This window comes from Narcine bancroftii, chromosome 4 (genome assembly GCF_036971445.1).
Source record: "Narcine bancroftii isolate sNarBan1 chromosome 4, sNarBan1.hap1, whole genome shotgun sequence".
In the NCBI taxonomy this organism is placed as follows: domain Eukaryota; kingdom Metazoa; phylum Chordata; class Chondrichthyes; order Torpediniformes; family Narcinidae; genus Narcine; species Narcine bancroftii.
Window position 1 is genome coordinate 36,839,338 of NC_091472.1, and position 24,648 is coordinate 36,863,985.

General features: G+C 40.4%; 1 protein-coding gene across 16 annotated transcripts in view; it reads left to right on the forward strand.

Moving 5' to 3' along the window:
- ppm1ba (protein phosphatase, Mg2+/Mn2+ dependent, 1Ba) overlaps positions 1-24,648 on the forward strand; it is a 187,381-nt gene that overhangs the window by 132,675 nt on the left and 30,058 nt on the right. The gene's annotated exons all lie outside the window — the stretch shown is intronic.

Below are 24,648 nucleotides of genomic sequence, written 5' to 3' on the forward strand. Positions count from 1 at the left end.
TAGAAAATGTTTTTTTTTAAATAACTTTCTCTTTTTAGCAGACTAAAATTAGTCCCTCAATTTTGTTTCTCTGAAAAAGTTGGTAATTCCAATTTGGTCGCAGTTCGCTTTTTTCCTATCAGTGTGGATCCTCTTTTTCAATTATTTTCATTATGTTATTTGTCATCCATAACTATATTTTCCTTGTGATAATGATGAATTTATTGTCATACATATTGTACAATGTACTAATACTCTTGAAATTCTTATTTGCTACAACCAAATAGATACTTAGAAAAAACTGCAATAGTATGCATCATTAAATTAAAAGGAGATAATATATGCAAAAGATGGATAATAAATATTCAGTTGCCATAGAGCAAGAAAAAAAATGTTTCAATCAAGCATAGAGTCCTTTTTGTGATGTTGGGAGTAGTTAACTTCAAGTTTAACAAGAGGAAGTTTTAAAAGCCTGATAACCTTTGGAAAGAATTTTTTTTTGAACCCAGAGGTACTGAGCAATTTATTTTATCTTATTAAATTTTTCCACCAAGATTTAAATAGTTCAATCTTGTATAAAAGCAGTCAAGTTGAAGAGAATTTTTTGCCATGACATGGTCTGCAAGTTCAAATGTCTTCAGAAAATTATGATTCTCTGTGCTTAGAACTACTTTTGGTAATTTTGAACTAATCATTGTTGCATCCAACTAAGAATACTTTCCACAAAGACCAGTGCCACTTTAATGTAATTCCCTTCAGATAGTAAATGATTATTTTCCCTTTTGAAGGTTTTTTTTTCCCCCCCCATAGAGGACACCAACAACATGCCAGAAGTTCAAGAGAGTCAGGGAGCAGAAATGAGTTGTCTCTTATTAAGAAGCTGCTTGGGAAGCTGAAAGTAGTTAAGTCACCTGGACCTGATGGACAATGTCCCAGGGTTTTGAAAGAGATAGCTGAAGAGATTAAGGACACATTTAGTAGTGATCTTTCAAGAATTGCTAGATTCAGGAATGGTTCCAGAGGACTGGAAAATTGCAAATGCCACCTGACTCTTAAAAAGCGAGAGAGGTAAAAGACAAAGTTGCAGACTAGTTTGTCTGAACTTTATGGTTCAAGTTAAGTCACCTTTATTTATCTTTCATATAATGCTCGCAAGTTAGAATAGAAAATAAACACATTAAAATATTAAGACGCATACAGTAAAAGTCCATGGTACCCTATCCCCAACTGGTCTGGGAATTCAGGAGTCTGATGGCTTGGGGTGGAAAAAACTGTTGCCCAATCTGGATGTAAGGGCATGAGTCCTACCAGATGGCAGAAGGGAGAACAGTTACATGAAGGATTTGGGGGGGTCCTTCACAATGCTTATTGCCTTTCACCTGCATTGAATATTGTAGATGTTCTTCATGGTCGGAAGAGAGATCCCAATGTTCTTTTCCGCTGACTTCACTATCCTCTGCAGGACCTGCAGTCTGAGGTGGTACAACTGCCAAACCAGGTGGTGATGCAGTTACCCAGGATGCTCTCAATACATCCTCAGTAGAATGCAGTGAGGATGGAGGGTGATAGATGAACTTTCCTCAGCCTTCACAGAAAGTAGAGGTGCTGCTGAGCTTTCTTGGCTATGGAGCTGATTTTAAGTGAGCTGGTGTTAAGGGAACAGGTGAGATTCTCCGCAAAGTGCACCCCAAGGAACTTGACCACCTCAACGGTGGAGCCGTCAGTGGTCAGAGGAGCATGGTCTCCCTGGGCTTCCTGAAGTCCACATCCATCTCTTTTGTTTTATTATCATTCAGATACAGGTCGTTGGCTCTGCACCAGTCCATTAGTGACTGCACCTCATCTCTGTACACTGTACACGTACTTACTAATCAGGCCCACCACAGTTGTGTTATCTGCGAACTTGATGATGTGGTTCGAGTTTAGCTACACAGTCGTGGGTCAGCAGAATGAACGCCAGTGGAATGAGCATGCAGCCCTGAGGAGCCCCCTTGCTCATTTTGATGGTCTTGGAGGTTCTTTTACCGATCCAGACTGCTTGAGATCACCCGACAGTTGGTAAGATTCCAGAGTCCATTATTAAGGATTAGGTTTTTGGGAACTTAAAAGCATGTGATAAAATGTGACGAAGTCAGCATAGTTTCCTTCAGGAGAGATCTTGCTTGACAAATCTGTTGGAGTTCTTTGAAAAGGTAGTGAGCATGACAGACAAAGAAGAGTGAGTGAACATTGTTTACTTGGATTTTCAATTGGCCCTTAACAAAGTGCTAAGCAGGCTGAAAAACAGGCCATGGTATGGGAAAGGTGGAAGCATGTCTAGAAGATTGACTGCTGATTAACAGAAGGTAAAGAGTGGGAATAAAGGGGCTTTTTCCAGCTGGCTGCCAGTGACTACTGGTGTTCCACAGGAGTCATTATTCGGTTTGCTTCTTTTTGTGTATATATATATATATATATATATATATATATATGTAAATGGTTTTGATGATGGATTTGAGGGCTTTGTGGCCAAGTTTACGGATGATACGAAGATAAGTAGAAGGGTAGATACTATTGTGGAAGCAGGAAGTCTGCAGAGCAACTTGGACAGGTTGGGAGAACGGGCAAAGAAGTAGCAGCTGGAATACAGCATAGGTAATTATATGGTCATGCACTTGGATGAAGGAAAGAAAGGTATAGACTTTTTTTTCAGTGGAGAGAGAATTCCGAAAACAGAAGATTAAAGGGACTTTACAGATTCCGTAAAAGTTATCTTGCAGATTGAGTTGGTCATAAGGAAGGCAAATGCAATGGTAACATGCATTTTCAGAGGACTAGAATATAAAAATAACAATGTCATTCTAAGGGTTTAATAGGCGTTGTTCAGATCTCATTTGGAGTATCTTGAGCAGTTTTGGATCCTAAATCTAAGGAAGGATGTGCTGAGATTGGAGAGGGCACAGAGGAAGTTTACAAGAATGATCCTGTACTTGCTGGAGTTTAAAAGGATCAAAATCAGAATGTATTATGAACAAATATCACAAAATTCATTGTTTTACGGCAGCATTAAACATGCAAAAATTGCTACAAAAAACTGCAAAAGGGAAAAAGTGAGGTAATATCTGGTTCATTATCCATTCAGATGGTGGAGGGGAAGAAGCTGTTTTTGTACTGTTGGGTGTTCGTCTTCAAGCTCCTATACCTCCATCCTGATGGATACAGTGAGAAAAGGGTATGGCCTGGGTGGTGAGGATCCTTGATGATAGAGTCTGCATTCTTGAGACACCACTTCTTGTTGATGTCCTTAATGGAGTGAAAGCTTATGCCCATGATGGCCAAGTTCACATCTCTCTATAGCCTCTTCCTTTTCTTTGCATTGGCGCCTCTATTCCAGATAGTAATGCAACCAATCAGAATGCTCTCCATGGTACACTACAGATGTTTGCAGGTGTCTTTGGTGGCATAACAAATCTCCTCAGGCTCCGAACAAAGTACAGCTGCTGGCAAGCCACCTTCATGATTGCATCAACTTGACGACCCCAGGACCTCATTGAAACCTACTGAATATTGTCATGGCTGGATAAAGTGGATATTGATATGATGTTTCCAGAGGTGGGCATATCTATGGCCTGAGAGCACAGCCTCAGTGCAAAAGGTCATCTCTTTAGAACAGAGATGTGGAATAATTTTTTTTCATCCAGAGAACGGTGAAACTCTAGAATTTGTAGCCATAGATAGCTGTGGAGGATGACATTGGGTATATTTAAAGCAGAGGTTGATAGACTTTTGATTTGTAAGTGTGTTAAGGGTTACGGGAGAAATCAGGACAATGAAGTTGAAAGGGAAAATACATTAGGCATGATTCAAGCAAACTTGATGGGCTGAATGGCCTAATATTTCTCTGTTTATGGTATTGGTTCTAAGGCCACGAAAATATCTATGCCTTCTGAAGACATAATTTAGTAAAGGATGATGTATCGATTATCAATAGATTGCAATTTCCTTGATCACATTATAAAAATGTTTAAATTTGAATGCATGTCATCCAGTTCACCTCAGTGGGCATGGTGTATTGTTAAATGATGCACCTTAATGTTGAAGTTTTAGTCAGACTTCTGTGAGTTGCAGAATTCTCCAAGTGAACCTTCTCAATTTTGTGCGGATATATGAAATAATTTTTCAAAGTTCATCTTGCGTACATCTTGGTCGAGCACAAAAGCTTTCCTGGATCATGCAAAATTCAATGGATATAGTAAATGATCTGAGAAAAAGTAGAGCTTTCGCATTTTAGCACCAGTCTCCTTTTTCCACACTCTCTGGTTTATCTTCATAAAACTATTCATCTGATTTTCTGTGGAATGTTTCAAGGGCTTGACCATAATTTTAAAAATGTAAATCCAACATGACATGAAAAAGAAAGGTGTTTCCTCATATAAAATATTAAAAGTACTTGGCATGCCAGCTAGCATTTGCAGAGAGGAACAATTAATTTTCATATTAAATAGCCTTTGAGCAGAACTATCACAAGTGTTTCTTGTACTTTATGTTGTAATTTCAAATTTTCTGTATCTGAAGATTTTTACTTTAATTTCTTGCTCTGTCAGTTGTAATAAACCAGTGGTTTGCAACCTTTTTCTTTTCACTCACATACCACTTTAAGTATATCCTATGCCCTAGGTGCTCTGTGATTAGTAAGGGATTGCTTAAGGTGGTATGTGGGTGGAAAGAAAAAGTTTCAAAACCACTGTTTTAATCATACCTAATTGACTCATTATGTGCACGGTTTCATAACTCTAAAGGAAATGGGCCAATGACAACTTTTCTCAAGGAAAATATTTCAGTAACAATTGGGTCTAGAGCAGTGATTCTCAACCTAAAGGGAGAGGGAGATGAGACAGAAGTCGTGGTACATGTTGGTACCAACGACATAGGGAGGAATAGAGGACGTCCTGATAAGTGAGTACAGGGAGTTAGGTAGAGAGTTAAAAAGAAGGACCGCAAAGGGAGTAATCTTGAGATTACTGCCTGTGCTCCCTGACAGAGAGAGCAGGAATAGAATGAGATGGAGGATGAATGTGCGGCTGAAGGGGTGGAGCAAAGGGCAGGGATTCAAGTTTGTGGGTCACTGGGACCATTTTTCGGGTAGGTGTGACCTGTACAAAAAAAGACGGGTTGCATTTGAACCCCAGAGGGACCAGGATTCTGGTGGGGACGTTTGCTAGGGTTACTCAGGAGACTTTAAATTAGAATGGCTGGGGGGAGGGAACCAAATGAAGGAGAACAGCAAGGAGAAGGTTAGAGTGCAATCAGAGAAAGCTTGTAGACAGTGTTTGAGGGGGGGGGGGTAAGGCAGGTGATAGAAAAGGGGGATGCTCTATACAAAGATGGACAGGTCGATTGCAAAAGATCATAAGAGAGATATTGGTAAAGTTAGGGGCAAACAGGAAGTAAAAAGTGGGAAATCTCTAAAATGCATATATTTTAATGTTAGGAGTATTGTAAGGAAGGTGGATGAGCTGAAGGTATGGATTGACACTTGGAAGTATGACGTGGCAGCGATTAGTGAAACATGGTTACAGGAGAGATGTGACTGGCAGCTAAATATTCCTGGATTTAGTTGCTTTAGGTGTGATAGAACCTGGGCGGGGGGGGGGGGGGGGGGGGGAGGCAAGAGGGGGTGGGGTTGCACTAATCATTAGAGAAAATATTACAGTGGTGCTTAGGTGCGATAGAATACAAGGCTCGTCCAGGGAGGCTATTTGGGTGGAATTGAGGAATGGGAAAGGGGAAGTTACAATTATAGGGGTGTATTATAGACCACCTAATGGGGAACACAAATTAGTAGGGAGATAGCAGATATTTGTAATAAGCACAGGGTAGTGATTGTAGGTGATTTTAATTTTCCGATCATTGATTGGGAAACCCATTCCGTGAAAGGGCTGGATGGGTTGGAGTTTGTAAAATGTGTGCAGGATAGCTTTTTACATCAATACGTGGAGGTACCAACTAGAGAGGGAGCTGTGTTGGATTTACTGTTGGGGAATGAGATGGGTCAGGTGAGAGGTATGTGTGGGGGAGTACTTCGGGTCCAGTGATCATCGTACCATTAGCTTCAAGGTAATTATGGAAAAGGATAGGTCTGAACCCAGAGTTGAGGTTTTTGAGTGGGAAAAGCTAGGTTTGAGGAGATGCGAAAGGATTTACAAGGGGTGGATTGGGACGAATTGTTTTCTGGGAAGGATGTAATAGAGAAATGGAGGGTCTTTTAAAGGAGAGGTTTTAAGAGTACAACATCTTTATAAACCTGTTAGGTTGAAAGGTCAGGTCAAAAGTTTGAGAGAGCCATGGTTCTCAAGGGATATTGGAAACTTGGTTTGAAAAAAGAGGGAGTACTACAATAAATATAAGAAACAAGGAAGAAAGGAGGTGTTTGGGTACTATATTGAATGTGAAAAAAACTTAAGAAAGAAATTAGAAAAGCTAAAAGAAGGTATGAGGTGGCTGTAACAAGCAGGGTGAAAATAAATCCAAAGGGTTTCTACAAATATGTAAATAGCAAAAGGAAAGAGAGACAAAATTGGTCCAATAGAGAATCAGAAAGGACAAATGTGTGTGGAGCCAAAAGAGATGGGGGAGGTCTTGAACAATTTCTTTTCCTCAGTATTTACTGAGGAGAAGGATATTGAACTGTGCAGGGTAAAGGAAGCAAAGGGGGTCTATATGGAGACTATAGTGATTAAGAAAGAGGTAGTACTGGAGCTTTTGAAACATATAAAGGTGGCTAAGTCTCCAGGTCCTGACAGGATTTTCCCCAGGACCTTGAGAGAAGTTAGTGAAGAAATAGTGGAGGCTCTGGCAGTGATTTTTCAAATGTCATTAGAGACAGGTATAGTGTCGGAGGATTGGTGTGTTGCGCATGTGGTTCCTTTGTTTAAAAAGGGTTCGAGGAGCAAGCCTATCAATTATCGGCCTGTAAGTTTGACGTCTGTGATAGGTAAATTGATGGAAAGTGTTCTTGGAGATAGTATATATAAGTATATGGAAGTTCAGGGTCTGATCGAGGACACTCAACACGAATTTGTGCAAGGAAGTTGGTGTTTGACCAATCTTGTTGAATTTTTTTAAGAGGTGACTAGGAATGTTGATGAGAGTAGAGCAGTGGACGTTATCTATATGGACTTCAGTAAGGCCTTCGATAAGGTTCCGCATGGGAGGTTATTTAGGAAGGCTAAGTCCTTGGGTATTAATTTGGAGATAGTCAAATGGATTCAACAGTGGCTGGAAAAAAGGTGCCAGGGAGTAGTAGTAGATAATTGTTTGTCAGGATGGAGGCTGGTGACAAGCGGAGTGCCTCAGGGTTCGGTATTGGGACCATTGCTGTTTGTCATTTATATGTAAATGATCTGGAGGATGGGGTGGTAAATTGGATTAGTAAATATGCAGATGATACTAAAATAGGGGGAATTGTGGATGATGAAGAGGGTTTTCAAAGATTGCAAAGGGATTTAAACTGCTTAGAGGAGTGGACAGAAAGATAGCAGATGGAGTTTAATGCTGATAAGTGTGAGGTGCCTCATTTTGGAAAGAATAATCAAAGCGAGACAAATGTGGTAAGTGGGAGGGCATTGAAGAATGCAGTGGAGGAGAAAGATCTAGGAATAACGGTGCATTGTTCCCTGAAGGTAGGAGCGCATGTGGATAGGGTGATGAAGAAGGCCTTTAGTATGCTTGCATATATAAATTAGTGCATAAAATATAGGAGTTGGGAAGTAATGATGAAACTGTACAAGGCATTGGTGAGGCCATATTTAGAGTACTATGTGTAGTTCTGGTCACCGATTTATTGGAAGGATATAAACAAGATAGAGTGTAGAGAAGGTTTACAAAAATGTTGCCTGGGTTTCGGCATCTGGAATACAAGGAGAGATTGAGCAAATTAGGTCTTTATTCCTTGGAACGTAGAAGGCTGAGAGGGGATTTGATAGAGGTGTTTAAGATAATGAGAGGGATAGATAGAGTTGATGTGGAAAGGCTTTTCCCATTGAGAATAGAAGAGATGGATACAAGAAGTCATGGGTTGAGAGTTGGCAGACTAAGGTTTAGGAGTAACATGAGGGGGAACTTCTTTACTCAAAGAGTGGTTACTGTGTGGAATGGGCTTCCGGGAAAGGTGGTGGAGGAGGCAGGGTCAATTTTGTCATTTAAGAAAGAGTTGGGTAAGTATATGGATGGGAGGGGGATGGAGGGATATAGACAGTGCTGGTAAATGGGATTAGAGGAGGGTACTTGGATCAGTACGGACTAGAAGGGCCAAATTGGCCTGTTTCCGTGCTGTAATTGTTATATGGCTATATAGTTTCCTTAGGCCAATCTTTATCATCTGCTTCATCTATGATGCCTCAGTCATCTTGGACACCTCTTTCCTCCCCTCAAAAGATACACGGGGTGTAAAATGCACACCTTCACACTAGAGGACATTTTCTTTTTGCATTCATCAGACCCTTCAATGAACCTCCTATTATTGCTTAAAGATGTATTGAACTGCTTAACTGTCCTAACCACAGTAGTAGATGGGTATCTATTTTTTGAAAATTTCATTTTAATTTTCATAGTCTCGTAAAATTCAAACAAACCATATAATTATTTTAAACATTCATGTAACATAAGGACTCTGCATTTATTCCACCCCACCACCCCCCCCCCCCCCCCACCCCCTTCCTCACTCCCTCCTCACTCTCATACAACTGAAAATGCAGTCAATTAAATTACATCAATACAAATTCCAGTGGGGTCAAAGACCCCTACAGAACCCTGGGAAAAATCCTAGGAAAAAAAAAATCAGAAAGGCTAAGTAACAAAAGGTAAGAAATTAAACAGAACTTAAATTGAAAAGAAATTTTAGAAACTGATAACTCATGTCACCTGCACAATGTCCTATTTCTATGTTCACATTTATTTCCCTGCTGGGACAGATTGCTACATTACCCCTGATTCCGTTAGGTGGGGGGAGGCTAATTAATTTGTGCATCAATATGTTTCAAGAAAGGTTGCCACACCTTCATGAATATATATTTTTCCTTAGATTGTATATTTCCACAATCCATCGTGTGATTTTTCAGTTGGGAATCAGACTTCCACGAAACTGTTATATACTTCCTGGCTACCACTAAGGCAACCTTCATGTACGAAATTTGGTATTTGGGCAGTCTAAAACTCATGTCTCCCAGAGTTACCCTTTTAGAACTTGTGGAAAATCCATTTTTGTAATTTTTTTTTAATGTGCCCATGGTCTTCCCAGAAAGGTCTCACCTTTGCACATAGCCAGGTGGAGTGGGCAAAAGTTCTAACCTCCACAACACACCGAAAGCACATTTCTGAAATTTCAGGCTTTGATTTGTGTAATTTTTGAGGCTTGAGGTACAGCTGATGCAAGAAGTTGTATTGCATCATCTGTATCTGGCATTGACAACTCCAATTATACTGTCCACAGATCTTGCCACCATTGTTCATTGATTGTTGTGCCCATGTCCAACTGCCATCTCACCCTTGACCTTTGTAAGCCTGGCTTCTGGCCCTCACTTTGGAATATGTAATGCTTCTTTACACACATTCCCCTCTTGAATTAGAATCTCCACATCACTACATCTACATCTAGGAAGGGTCATAGAAGATGCTAATTTTTATCTTAAGAAAGATTTATTTGCAGATAGCAGAAGAATGTTCTTTTAGACATCATATTTGTTCCTCAACTGCTTGAAATACACAAGATGCCTTTGCTTGCAACAATCCTTGATGCACCTGATCCCTATCTGGCACCAGGTGTCCAGGGTTGTATTACCCAGTGTCAAGGGTATTGTTGTTCTAGGTCAAAAGTGTTTTGGGAGATAAATCCAATCCAATACATTGATTTTTTTTTTTCTTTGCCATATCTGAAGTATGTGCTTTAGTGTGGAGTTTTTTTTAATTAATTTAGTGTTTCATTTATATATAGACTCTCCTGCTGTCTTTTCACCTACTGCATGTAGTCTAATTTGTGCCCAGGAAAGGTGGAGGGGGGGGGGGGCTCCTTCAAAGAGTGAGGTGATAAACCTTGCCTGGGCTGTCCAGTAATTTTTTTTTTTAAGTTGATTTTAAACCCTCCAAATTATGGTCCCACATCAACATTTCCATGGAGATTCTAGCCACTTTACTGTTCCACTGGAACCTTCTGACATATTCGTTAAGTATCTTTAATAAAAAAGCCCTGGGACAATGAAATGAATAATGATTGGCATCACGTTCATTCTGAGCTGTTAACTCTGCTCACCAGTGTTATGAGCAGAATCTTCCATCCAGCAAGGTTGTCTTCAATTTTTCTGAGCAAAGTGAAATAATTAAGTAGTATAAATTTTGTCTACTTTTATCCCCAGATATTTATCGACTTCTCTGTTGATATTGTCTATAATCCCCATTCGTCAAAGGCATAATCTCACTTTTGTCCAGATTTACCTTGTACCTGAGACCTTCCCATAATCCTCAGGTCCTCAGCCTGGCCAATGACCCCCTGGGGTTTGTCAAATATACTAACTCATCAACAGCAAAAATGTTGATTTTGTGTTCCACCCTGAACCTCTTTATGTCTGGATCCCGCCGAATGGGTTCTGCCAGCGGTTCAATTGCTAGTATGAACAGCGCTGGGGACAATAAACATTCCTGCCTACTTCATCTGCTCAATGGAAACACTGGAGAGATCTGCCCATTTGGAATAATTTTTGCTTGGGTTTATAGTCAAGTTTCCTCACCCAATTAGTAAATGTTTCACCCAATTCAAATTTCTCCAATACCTTGAGCAAAAAGTCCCAATCCAATCTGTGAAAGGCCTTTTATGCATCCAGAGCTACAGCCTTTCCTGGATCCATCTTTGACTGTGCCATATGTACTACAGTAAGCAATCTAGCTACATTGTTTGCTGATTGTCTCCTTTCTACAAATCCAGCTTGGTCTGGATTTGTTAATTTCGGCAAATATTCTGCCAACCTATTGGCCAATGCTTTTTGCGATAATTTTATAATGTGTTCAATAATGAGATGGGTCTATACGAGGCGGGATTCAATAGGTCTCTGGCTTTTTTTTGGAATCTCCGTGATAATTGCTGTTGAGAAAGACTCCGTGAGGGTATGCGTCTCTACCACCTGATCCACCACCTTTATAAGAAGGGATGTTAAAAGATTCTTGAACTCTTTATTAAAAATTTTGTGAGAAAAACCATCCTCCCCCAGTGATTTGCCAGACTGTAGAGAGCTCAGGCTTCATGCAATCTCCCCTTTAGAGAAAGGGGCACCCAGCCCCTCTCGCTCTTCCTGATCCAAACTTGGTAGATTCAGTGGAAGCAAGAAATCATTTATTTTGGTAGGATCATCTCCTGACTCAGATTTTTACAATTTCTTATGAACCCTTCCAAATGTTTCATTTCTTTCAGTTTGTATGAGGTCTTGCCTTCCCCAGTATGAATTGCATTGATTGTTCTTGAGGCCTCTTCTGCCCTCACCTGCCAGGACTTTATGGGGCCTCTCCCCCAGCTACTAATACTGCTGTATAGATTTTCAAATCAACCTTTGTCTTGTATGTTTGTAACATATCATATTTAAGCTTTTTATTCACCAAATTCCTGTATTTTTCTTCTGTGCCTGCTCTTCGATAATTCTTTTCCAGTTGAGCTGTCTGCTGTTCTAAAGCATTAACTTCCTTTGTGGGCCTATTTTTAATGCTCTTGGTATATCCAATTAACGTCCCTTAAATAAGCCTTCATTGTGTCCCATATTAGGAAATTTTCCTCAGTAGAGGGGCAGTTGGTCTCATAGAACAATCCTATCTGAGCTCTTTCAAAGCTACAAAGTTCTGGTTTTCCCAATAGCAACGTATTCAGGTGTGATCTCTACACTGAGGCCTACTTATTTGGCAGTTATAATGGACAAAGTCAAGGTTGAATGGTCAGACAGTAGTCGAGCCATGTACTCAGTCTCCACTATCCTACCTTCCAATTGGACTGATGCCAAAAATAAATCAATTCTAATTCTTCTACCTTTCCCTCTCTCTCGGATTCAGCCTTCTCCAGACATCTATGAGATTCATGTCTTTCATAAAGGGCAGGGTGGACTGAGCTGCCCTGGCCTTTGTTACCTTCTTTGCTGATTTCTCCATGACTGGATCCAGACAAAAATTAAAGCCCCCTCCAATCAAAAAATTGTCACACCCCTCGGAAACTTTCAAGAATACATCCTGTATAAATTTTTAATTATTGAAATTTGGGGCATAAATATTCATGTGCCCAGGGTTCCGAGTATATTTGACAATGTATCATCATGAATCTCCCCACTGAGTCAGCAACCACCTCTCTGACCATCACTGGAACATTCATCTCTATCAAGATAGCCACCGCCCCTGGCTCTGGAATTGAAAGAGGACATCACCACTAGGCCCATCCACCCCCTCTTTAACTTTAAGTGCTCTTGCTCTGTAAGGTGGGTCTCCTGCAAAAACACTATTTCCACCTGCATCCTTTTTAAGAGTGCCAAGACTCTTAATCCACCCATTTACATTAAATCTCATGAATTTGATTGACTTATCTATTACCCCCAGACCACTCCATTATATCTTCCCCTTCCTTCTCATCGCCTGATATTTAACCTCCATCCTGATTCTCCTGCATAGATCCTTGGCACAGGCGACCGCGATCTGAAAAAAAACTAAATAAATTAACAAAACTAGAACCCACAAATTCAGAACAAACTGTAGATGGACATCTATTAACAATGAAATGGATTACAGGAAAGAGAATGAAAGTCTAGTTGCATGATGTCAGGATATTTTCTCTCTCAATGTTAGTAATACATTGGAGATTATCATCAACTTTAAAAGAGGGGCAGAGTCTACACCCTTGTCCACATTAATGGGAGCAAAGTTGAAAGAATAGATAGCTTCCAGGTTCTCAGAGATAAATAACTCAAATGACCTTACCTGGGACAAAGATTGATGCGATGGTCAAGAAAGGAAACGGACACCTACTTAGAAAACTAAGGAAGTTTGTCATGTCCCCCCTCCACATCTGCTTCTGGACCATTGTTGAAAATATCGTTGTTGGATACATAGCAATGTGCTACAGAAGCAAGAAGCTACAGAAGATAGTGATTGCAACTTAGAACATTATACAAACTTCCCTCCCCTCCATGGACTCCATCTAAATCTCCCACTGCCTAAGAAAGACCACCGATAAACTGATGGACCAATAACACCCCAGTCACACACTCTTCTCCCTCCTCCTAGAGGGGAGAAGGCTTAAGAATGTGAAAGCACACTCCAACAAACTTAGATAGTTTTTCCTTCAGCTGGCTGTTTTCTGAATCAATCTCATAATGGTGCAATCATGGTGCACTTGCGTAGTGCCAACTGATCTTTTCACTGTAATTCTATACTCTGTACTGATGATTTTTTTCACAGTTGTGTCTGTTGGAGATAACCAGTCTACTCATAGAATAAATTTCACTATTTTATGATAAATGAAATCAAACATAAAACTTTGCTCTTAAACATTATACCTGTGTTTTCTCTTGTTTGTCACTCCCTTGCATTTTTCTTCTTGCACCATTTGCTATACTATTTAATGATGAGTTTATTGTCATAAATATAATTACAATGTCCATGAGCATCAAATTCTTACTTTGTAAATATAAAAATTACGACTCCAATATTTTGCATGAAATTACCACATGGAAAGAGATAATAAGAAATTGACGACTGGAAAGTATACAAAATAAAAATTCTCACTACATCTCAGTATACATGACAATGAATAATTCAACATCACCACCAACTTCATTATGGTTAGAAATCAGGAATATTCTTAACAATTGCTGAATGTTTAATTCAATTTGCCACACCTCAAGCAATGAAGAGGTTAATCCCAATGTTCTGAAAATCCTGACAATAGTTAGGCACAGGCATTTAAAGTGGCAAGTTACATTCTTGCCACATACTTGCCAAGCAGTGATCACCTTTAAGAGAGGGTTAAATACCACTTTCCTTTGACATGCAATGGCATTACAGTCTTCCTTACCATCATCGTCTTTTACTCTCACCATAGATGAGAAATTTAGTCCAGCCAGATGAGTAAATATTGTGGCAGTGTGCACTTTGAAACTGAGTGTTTTCAGAAGGTGACTCAACTTCCTCAGTAACATTAATGATTACATTGGTGTTACCTCTTGCACTCATGATGAACTTTATCCAATTTGCTGCTAATTTTCACCCTGACCTCAAATTTTACATGGTTCATCTCTGGCAACACTCTCCCCTTTCTTGAACTCTCTGTCTCTATCTTGTGAGATGATCTACTTACAGACATCTTCTTTAAACTTGCTAACTCTCACAGTTACTTCTTTCCACCCTGTCTCATGTAAGGATTCTATTCCTCTTTCTCAATTCCTCCATCTCTGTCGCATCTGCTCCAAGGATGAAGCTTTCCATTCCAGAACATCAAAGATGTCCTTCTCCTTCAAAAAAGTATGGCTTCCCCTCTAATGCCATTAATTCAGCCCTCATCTGCAACTCCTCTATTTCTCACACATCTTGCCTGGCCCCTTCTATACTGCGATGAAACAAGGACAGGATTTCCCTTGTCCTCATCTTCTACATCCAATATATCCTCTGCAATTTTTGCCACCCACAACATGATTCCACCAACAGACACATCTTCCCCTCTCCACTTTCTGCAGGGACCATTCCCTCTGGGACTCTCTCATTCACTCATCCCTTCCCAAGAATCGCCCCCTCAGAACCTACCCCCGTGGCTACAAGAAATGCTCCAATTGCACCTACACCTCCTTGCTCAACACAAGCAGTCCTTCCAAGTGAAGCAGCACTTCACTGTGAATCTGTATGGAGTCAGTCATTTACTGCATCTGTTGCTCCCGATGTTGCACCCTAAACCCTCCTCTACATCATTGAGAGTGGATGCAAACTGGGAGATTGTTTCATTGAGCAGCTTTGCTCTGTCCACTAAAATGGTGAGGGCTTCCCAGTGGCCAACCATTTTGATTCCACACACCACTTTCACACTCGCATGTGTGTTCATGGCCTCGTACAATGCCAAGCCAAGGCCACTCGCATTGGAGAAACAACACCTTATATCCTGTCTTGGCACTCTGAGCCCAGACAGTATTAACCATTAACTTCTACAATTTCCATTCAGACGCTCGTCTTTTTTCATCCAGCTCTTCTACACTTCCTTTCCATCTCCTATCGGAGACCTATCTTCAGCCCTTGACAGTCTCCTATAAAATTCTTTTTTTCTCTTCTACCCTCCTATTTGTATCCACATGACTTTTTCTCTCCTCCCCCTCCCCTCCTCCCCCTCCCCTCCTCCCCTCCCCTCCTCCCCCTCCCCTCCTCCCCTCCCCTCCCCTCCTCCCCTCCTCCCCCTCCTCCCCTCCCCCTCCTCCTCCCCCTCCTCCTCCTCCCCCTCCCCTCCTCCTCCTCCCCCTCCCCTCCTCCCCCTCCCCTCCTCCCCCTCCCCTCCTCCTCCTCCCCTCCCCTCCCCTCCTCCCCTCCCCTCCCCTCCTCCCCCTCCCCTCCTCCTCCTCCCCTCCCCTCCTCCTCCTCCCCTCCCCTCCTCCCCCTCCCCCTCCCCTCCCCCTCCTCCCCCTCCCCTCCCCCTCCCCTCCCCCTCCCCTCCTCCCCCTCCCCTCCCCCTCCCCCCCTCCCCCCCCCTCCTCCCCCTCCCCTCCTCCGCCCTCTGCCCTCCCCTCCTCCGCCCTCCTCTCCTCCTCCTCCCCTCCTTGGGAGTCGGGTAGGCAGGTGAGAGTTCAGAGTTGGGAAGGCAGGTGATATAGAAGCAGACAAGGGGAGTAGAAAGGCTGATGGAGGAGAGGGTGAAGGTGGAGACAGTCTGGTGGGTTATAAGTAGGAACACAAAGCCTACAAGTTGAAATCAGATAGAAGGAAGGTGATAATGCGAACCATTAATGGAGAGATAAAGGGTAGTTGGAACAGATAAAAGAATGTATCTGTTTGGGTGAAATGTGTGCTAGGAGGCTGGAAGGAAGGTATGGGAAAGAGAAGGGAAGTGGAGATGAATCAGAGGGAGAGAGATGAGGAATCTGAAATGGGAAAATTCAATGTTTGTTCCATTGTTTGCCAACTGTCCAGGCTGGAATATGAAGCACTGTTTTTCAAATTTCTATTGGACCTCACCCCAACAATGTAGATGGTTGAATTTGGACAGGGCAGAATGGAAACAAGATTTGAAATGGCACAGACCCAGGAGCTTGGAATGATCGTTGAGAGCAGATGCAAGTGTTGTGCAAAATCATCACCTAGTTGTGTCTGATGGTTAGTCTTCCAATGAAAGTTGTTGTGTCTTGAGGAATCTTGTTACCTGATCTTTGGTATTTTGTTTCTCGCTAGGGTTATGATTGATAGACATGCTGATTCAATAGGCTTGCAATTAAAAAAAATCAAAAATATACTCGGCTACCTCCTTGGTAAGATGTAACGAGATCTCTTTGGGTTAGCAGTTGGATCAGTAAAGACCGTAAAGAATGAAAAGGAAAATGTGCCTTAATGTTATTAATATGCAGTAAATGTCGTAATTCAGCATACTACTCATGTTGATAGATTTTTATAAAGCATCATGGAATGTGTTTCCGTTTGTCAAAATGAAACTATTGATGGTATTTTGTAGCAGACACAACTTTAAATTTTATTTTTGGTTTTCTTCAAAGCATATTAACTCCATTTCAATGATTTCAAGGTTCCTTTTATTATGTAATAATACATTAAAAATGTATTGGCTATGTTAGACTTCAATTTTTGCTTGCTGTAAGGGAAGGAATTGTCATGAGCCTTGCCTAGTGTCACTAATAATAGGAGAAAAAGAAGCAAAAGAGACTCCCTTCAGAGACAGAGGGTTCGGGTCTCTTGAATCCTGGTTCTGATATCTGGTTCACATGAGCCATTCTCCAGAAACCCACAAAACACCAACAGCCCGCAGCTTTTGTGAATCCGTCAGCTGCCGAGCCCCTTACTGATCAACTGTCATGGTCACTATCCTGTAGGGTCGTCTCTTATGCATCTCCTCAGTATGGGGGAAGATGGGTATTCTCCCTGCTTCTGGTGCCCTGTGCCAGTCTGCAGCTTTCCCAGAGTCTGCAACACCTCGTGGTATGCTGCCCAGCATAGGTGCTGCCATCTTGGGCACAGACCATGTGGGTACAGGTTGTAGGTTTTTTTTTAAGAAACCATCAGCTCCTTTAACAAATTGCTTAAAGCTTGTGTGGAGCTGATTTGGACCAAATGGTAGGATCCTGTGGAGCAGTGCTGCGTCTCCATTCTCTGCTCTTCTGGGCCCGCACCAGCAGTGCCGCCTCAATTCTATTTATTTATTTATTTATTTACCTTGAGTGAATTATTGCAGGATTGAGATTAGTTATTTAGAAGTATATGGGTGTGTTCAACTTCCCTAATATTGACTGGTACCTCCTTACTGCAAGAGGGATAGATGGGTCAGATTTCTGACATAGTATGTGGACCAACCAACGAGAGGAGAGGCCATACTGAATCTAATTCTGGGTAATGAACCTAGTCAGGTGGGGGAGCATTTTGGTGACAGTGACCATAACTCCCTGAGCTTTGGCGTAGCCATGGAAAAGGATAAAAGCAGACAAAATGGGAAATTGCTTAATTGGGGAAAGATTAATTACAATGGGATGAGGCAGGAACTTGCAAGAGTACATTGGAAAAAGATGTTCAAGGGAGAAAACAGAACTAATATGGAGGAAGTTTAGGGACCACTTGTGCTGGGCTCAAGATAGGTTTGTCCCACTGGGACAAGGAAAAGATGGTAGGAAAAGGGAACCATTGTTGATGAAACATGTGAGGCTGCTCGTCAAGAGAAAGAAGGAAGCATATATTAGATATAGGAAGCAGGAAACCAGAAGGGCTCATGCAAAGTACATGGTAGATAGAATGGAGCTTAAGAAAGGACTTAGAGCTCCAATAAGGCATGAGAAAGCCCTGGAATGTAAGATTAAGTAGAAGCTCAAGGCATTCTGTGCATATGTGAAGAACAGTCGTATGACGAGAATAAAGGTGGCGCTGCTAAAGGACAAAGGAGGCAATGTGCCTGGAGGTAGAAGAGGTTGGGGAGGTCCTAAATGAATACTTTGCTTCAGTATTCACAAGAGAAAAGGACCTTGATCAGGGAGAGGTTGAATAGAATAGACTTGTGTGCTGGACAGTGTTGAGATTAAGGAAAAGAAAGTGTTGATTCTCCTTAAAAACTTTAAGATTGTTAAGTCCCCCAGGCCAGATGTGATATACCCCAGGTTTCTGTGGGAAGTGAGGGAAGAGATAGATGTGGTAATAGCTATGATCTTTGAGTCCTCTTTGGTGTGTTATGAACCCAAAGGGACTTAAAAACCAGCAGCAACAGGAATGCACTAAAACAATGGCTACTTAAACAAAACTGGTTTTATTTTCTTAATACATAATAATATCAATACTTATTACTATTAACCTAACTTAACCACCTTCTAATTCTAAGTGCACAAATATGTAATGTTTGTTTGGAAAAGTTGTTTTTCACTGTCCAATCATTCACTTTTCAATTCTCCAAGTTCACTGGTATCAGGTAATCTTCCATACTCTGCACAGAATTAAACATATTATATTTACCAGGCTCTGGTGCTTTAACTAAGTTGTTACTGCTCAGGAAGGTCTTTGTTGGTTTCAGAGACAGTTGTTGTTCGTTGGACACACAAACTGATCTTCAATCAGCAACTAAAGTGTCTTACTGAAGAAACTTGCCTCCTCTTGGTTTTTTCCAAAAGATAACCTCTTCTTCCAAGTTACCATAAGGAGTTCTTTTTCCCCTATTTCAGAAGAAACATAATAACCAGCCACAACCTCTACAATTGACTACAGAGATTTAGAATAGGCTGAACTCAGAACTCAAAACCTGTCTTGAAATGGGGTCTTGCAGCAGGCCTGCCAACTTGCAGCCTTCACACTGTGACAGATTATGTTATATTTTAAATTGTATATAGATATGTTTTAAAGGAGATAAATTGTAGCCTGTGTTTTAGTTAGGTCATACACAAATACAAACATTTCAAAACAGATTTCATTTAAAATGCAGGACCTTGGTTTAAGCCAGACAGTCCAGGCTCTGAAAGCCTTTGCAAAAACTTTGAAAAATGCCTATAAGGACTTCACAAGTAGGCATTAATTGGACATGGTGTGGAGTAATTAATTATTGTTTTGGAAAGTAACAGATTGGGTCAGAAGATTGGGTCCGGTGCCACAGTCTATGCAGTTTGCTGTTCTAAGAGGGTCGTGTGATAGAGAGAATTAAGTTCTACAGTTATTCAGTTCAGCAGCAGCAGCTGGAACTGAAGCAGGCCAAGCTGGAAAGCTTGTGGAAAACCCCATTTTGAAGACTGGTTGTGAGTTCTTAGTTCAGCCTGGTCAAAGCCCTTGTGGTCCATACAAGAGGAGATGGCTGGCTATATAATGTTTCACTTGAAATAAGGGAAACAAAAGGAACTCTGTGATGACCTGAAAGAAAGAGGTGCTTTTCATCTGGAAAATCCTGATGGGGCAAGTTTCTTTGGCAAGACACTGAAGTGGCTAATCAGAAGGAATCAGTTGTGGGTGTCCAACGAGCAACAAATCTCTCTGAAAACCAACAAGAACCTTCCTGAGCGGTAACCATTTACTTTTCAAGCACCAAAGCCTGGTGAAGATTCATAGATGTTAAATTCTGTGCACAGTATAAGAATTGTCTGATACCAGTGAATTTGGAGAAGTGAGGTGAGATTGGACTGTAAATCAAAGAACTTTTCTGAACTTACATACGCATTACATACATGTGAGCTTGCAACCGCTGCAACCGTGCCTGCCTGTCCTGCATCGGGACTTGTCGGTCACCAACGAGCCTACAGCAGACGTGGTCATACCCTTCCATAAATCTTCGTCAGCGAAGCCAAGCCAAAGAAAGAAGAAATAAGTTAGAGTTTGATTCTGTTTTCATGTTTAAAGAAAATTAAAAGCAACTTTTGTTTGAGTAACCATTTGTCTTGGTGAATTTCTTTTGCTCCTGGGTTTTGGGGTCCTCTGGGCCCATAACAACACAAACTGTTGCAGAATAGTCTGACAAACAATGGGTGTTTTTTTTTCCCTGTTTGAAAAACCATGTGGCTCCTCTTAGGACAACAAACTCCAACCAGATATTTAAAACTCTGGGACCAGTTTAAAAGGAAGAGTTCTCAGTTCTTGAGCTTAGACACTGTTCAAACATGCTGGTCCATTAACACCTACTTATGAAAGCACTTCCCATTGTTTCTGCAAAGCCAACTGTAGACAGGAAGTCTACCCTTGCATAGCTCTCACGTCAAATAAGATGCTTGTGAAATGTGACCTGATAACTAAACCTTAAAATCTTGCCCTTTTAAAATATATTTTATCATAATTTTATTAACTTATTCCATAACATTGGCCACAGTGGCAGTGCCGGAGGTTTGAAGAATGACATATATAGTCCCCTTGTTTAAAAAAGTTAATAGGGAATTATAGACTGGCGAGTCTTACGCCAGTAGTGTGCAAACTGTTGGAGAGGATTCTTCAGGTTAGGATCTATGAGCATTTGGAGAAGTGCAGTCTACTCAACGATGGCTTTGTGAAGGGAAGGTTGTGCCTCACAAGCCTAATTGAGTTTCTTAAGAAGGTAACAAAAGAAATTGATTAAGATAAGGCAATAGATGTGGTCTACATGGACTTTAGTAAGAGATTTGACAAGGTCCCTCATTCAGAAAGTCATGAGGCATGGGATCCATGGAACTTCAGCTGTGTATAATTTTGTTTTAATTGGCTTGCGCGTACAAAGCAGAGAGTAGTCGTGGAAGGAAAGTATTCTGTTTAGAGGTCAATAACTAGTGGAGAATTGCAAGGATCTGTTCTGGAACCCCTGCTCTTTGTTATTTTTATAAATGACCCCGATGAAAAGGTGGAAGGATGGGTCAGTAAGTTTGTGGATGATATGAAGGTTGGACGAATTGTTTTCAGTGGAGCTGAAGGTTGTCGAAGGCTACAATAGGATATGGACAGGATGCAGAGTTGGACGGAGAAGTGGCAGATGGAATTCATTCAGATATGTTGGGTGATGCATTTTGGAAGGATAAACCAGAAAGTTGAGTACGGGGTTAATGTTCGATTACTTGAGAGTGGATGAACAGAGGGATCTTGGGGTCCAAATTCATGCATCCCTCAAGGTCGAATGGTTGATAGGATAGTTAAGAAGGCCTATGGATTGCTGGGCTTCATTAATATGGGGGTTGAGTTCAAAAGTAGAGAGGTCATGTTGCAACTCTATATATCTCTGGTGAGACCACACTTAAGAATATTGTATTCAGTTCTGGTCACCTCATTACAGGAAGGATGTGGAAGTTACGGAGAGGGTGCAGAGGAGATTTACCAGGATGTTGCCTGGATTCGAAAATAAGTCTTACGAAGGAAGGTTAGCAGAGCTGGGACTTTTTTCTTTGGAATGTAGGTTGAGAGGAAACTTAATAGAGGTCATCAAGATTATGATAGGCATAGATAGGGTGGACAGCCAGTGCCTTTTTCCCAGGGTAGGAATAGCAAACACCAGAGGACACAAGTACAAAGTCAAGGGAGGTTTTGATGAGACATCGGGTGTTTTTTTTTAATGCAGCGTTGTGGATGCCTGAACTGCCTTGCCAGGGATGGTGGTAGAGGCTGAAACATAAGGGACATTTAAGTGACTCCTAGACAAGTACATGGATGGGAGGAAAATAAAGGGTTATTGGGTAGGGAGAGTTAGGTATTTTTTTAAAGGAGTATATGGGTCGGCACAATATCGAAGGCTGAAGGGCCTGAATCATATTTTTCAACACATACTTCAATGGTTGAACAAAATTACCTGTTCTAAGTAATCTAGATAATATGATAAAAATACTTGGAGGAAATTAATTAAGTGAGACTCTTCTGATGAATGGTCATTTTTTTTTGGCCTGTAATTTGGGATTCATTTTTGTTTCCAACATGCTATTTAATACTTTGTGTTTTATTTGCTGAAAGGGTGTAATTTTTTTTGGAAGCTTTCAGAGAGTTAAAGTGGCATAGTAAAGGGGAAAAATAAATCATTTACTGAAAAATAGGTAACTATTGTGTGGAGTCAGTTATCTTGCTTGCATCAGTGGTCTTGCTGCTTGACCTGGTTTTATTAAGAAATTTTGAACTTTGCTGCTAGTCAGATGAATTATGCAGCTGGCACAAGATCTTTTGGCAAAGCCTGCATTTGGGATTCCCTCATGATTACTGCCCTTTCTGGAAAGCAACGTCAACAGTGAGCAGATGGTGTTATTTCATGTGTGATTTTTAAAAACCTAGAGAGTAGGTGGTTATAACTTGTATAGCAAACATTTTTTGGATTTTTTTGCAGTGAATTGTCATGAAATCATATTGAAATCAGAACATCAGGAAAGAATAATTAAATTCTCATATTTCAATTACATTATTCCAGATCAATGTACAATTTAGACTTATTTAATGCTTAAGGATAATTGCCCAAAATGTTTAAATAATTATATTTTGACTTTGATTTGACCCAAAATGATCATGTTGTTTTGAATGTGGATGAACTTCTGGGGGAACCGGGAGATGCTTAAAATGGCCAATATTTTTAAAAAGTTAGTACTGTATCTAACATTCATTTAGTTCAAAACCAGTTTACATTATCAATCATACCAATTTCTTAGATAATTTGAAATTTTAAAATGAATGGGTTTTAAAAAAATCAAATATTCTGTGAGATGATCTGGGAATATCTACTCACTGCTGACTGCATTTTCTAAAAAGACTGTTTATCGAGGGAATCTCACCTTTAAGGTTTTGTCAGAAGGTCACATACGGTCAATGCATCAGATGGAATTTGAACCTTAAAAATGACACTCCAAAATCAGGGATCATCTTGTATGCTAAGTATAAAATCTGAATTTATGATTAAGAGTGACCCCTGTGACGATGGAGAACCATATAAAACACTCACATAAATCCTACGGTTCTAACCACTAAATATTTTTTGTCTGATCCTTGCGTTTGGGAAGTTGGATTAATATTAATAGTAATATTACAAACTGACCGTTTTTTTAAAATAACAGCTTCAACAAACAGCTAATAGTTGACATTTGCAACAACTGACGCACAGTAAACAATTGGCGATGTTAAAAGGGTGTGTTCAGTTAGTCGGGCCAATCACAATAAATCTCACAGTGACCAGTTACCTGTACTTTTAAACTTGGATAGAAAGTGTTTCTTGTAAAGGCAAAAGTTTCTAATATATTACATTATATTATGCATAAGTAAATTAGTAATTCAGTTTCAAGTAAATGATATAATTGTACTCGACATCATGTTTGTTTTTGTAAAAAAACTGATGCCTACATTGTAAGTGGAAATTCTGTAGCTTGTCTTGTATGCCCAGATGCCTTTTTTTTGCCATGTAGTAATTCTCCTGATTTAACAGCAAAGGTATTATTATTATTATACCCCTGTTTTCATCAAACCAGGACAATCAACAAGGCTTACAGATGCCATGTGGCTGAAACCTCACAATAGTTCATTTTATTATGGTCAGTGATTCATGTTTCCCATCACTATGTCACCTTGAAATACAGAAGATTTTTTCTTTTTTTGGGCAATAAAGCTATATTAAGAAAATAAAAGAATCATATTTTTCAACACATATTTCAATGGTTGAACAAAATTACCTGATATTGGGAGCTTTTGAATCTTATAGATACCTCACTTGCACATTGGGGTAGACTTAATTGTTTCCTCAGAAGATTGGAGAATCTAGTTATATTTCAAATTACCGGTAAGTGTTGTTTAATCTTGTTGAAGCATACAAGTCTTTTGAGATTGCACCTTTGGAATTCAAGAGGCAGGCTATGAGAGGATAGAAAATATATGAAAGTGGTTTTGGCTGTAAAGCAGATTTTACTTCAGTTCCTGGCGAGTATGAATGGAATTCAAAGCCATTCTATAATTGCATTAAAAATTAAAAACATAACTAGGGAGAGGGTAGGACCATGCCAGGATATAGGAGAGAATTTTATTTTTGGAACCAGAGGATGTGGTTTGCTTTAGCATTTTCAAAGAAGAACATGGAGGATACTGAGCAGTGTGGACATGAAATGTGCTCAGGCATTTCAGATCAAGAAAGTGGTGCATTCTTTTGCAGAATATTAAGAAAATGGCTGGGATATATCTCAGGTTATTAAGAGACGAGAAGAAATTGCTGGTACCTTGACAAAGATTCAATTTTAATTTAGAGATATAAAATGATAACAGGCCCTTCTGGCCCACAAGCCCAAATACACCCATGTGCCAAATTAATTTACTAACCCTGTACATCTTGGAATATGGGAGGAAGGAACAAGCAAGATCCTAGCAGATTTGAGAATAACCAATGTTGTTTCTATGTTCAGGAAGGGAAATAGAGATAATCCAGAAATTTATCTGCCAGTGAGCCTCACATCAGTGGTTGGAAGCTGTGTGAGAGGATGCATAGAATATAGGTTAGTACAGCACAAGAACAGACTCTTCGGTCTATGCAAAATCTGATGCCAAATTAAA